The sequence below is a fragment of the Lipotes vexillifer genome, unplaced genomic scaffold (assembly GCF_000442215.2).
Source record: "Lipotes vexillifer unplaced genomic scaffold, Lipotes_vexillifer_v1.1 scaffold295, whole genome shotgun sequence".
Taxonomy (NCBI): domain Eukaryota; kingdom Metazoa; phylum Chordata; class Mammalia; order Artiodactyla; family Lipotidae; genus Lipotes; species Lipotes vexillifer.
Window position 1 is genome coordinate 1,046,811 of NW_006773247.1, and position 869 is coordinate 1,047,679.

The window sequence follows — 869 nt, forward strand, 5'->3', positions numbered from 1 at the left end:
TTTTTGAAATTATGCTTAAAATGTTCAGTATCCCAGCATTAAGTATAATATTAGTAGTAGATATTTTGTAACTGTCCTTTCTGGTTAAGATATCTGTTTTATTACTAGTGTGCTGAAAGTGTTCAATCATGTAAGGAGACTGAATTTTGTCAATACCTTTTTCTTTATATGTTGAGATAACAATAAAATCATTTTGCTTTTGTAGAATGAAGACTACAGATAACAAAAATAATTTTTATAGGTTAACCTTGCGTCCCTGAGATAAATCCAACTTGATCGTGAAGTATTTGGCTTTTTATATATTGCTGGATTCAAATTGCTAAAATTTCGTTAAGGATATTTTGCCTGAGTTCATATAGGATATTGAACTGTATGGGTTCTTTTCCTATTTTTTCCCTAATAATTTCTGTTAATAAAATTTCTATGTGAGTGTGAAACTAACAACTGAGCTTCAAAAGAAATGATACAAAAACTGAAGAAGAAATCTAATGAAGAAATGGGCAAATCAGTAATTGCAGAGTTATATTTTTACTAAGCCTCTGTCAGTAATAGAGAGAACAAGTAGAAATAAGAGTATAGAAGACTTCAACAACCTTATTAACAATCATGACCTGACGTCTTAAAACTCTCTACCAAGCAATAACAAAATATCCATTATTTTCAAATGCTCATAGAACTCTAGCAAGGTAGGCCATATTCTGGGCCACAATATCAGTTTCAATAAATTTAAAAGAGTGAAATGATACATATTATTTGACTATGTGAAATTAAATTGGAAATATCCATAACAGAAAGAAATCTGAAAAATCCCTGAATATTTGGAAATTAAACAACAGACCTCTGAATAAGATAATGATCAAAGATGAAAT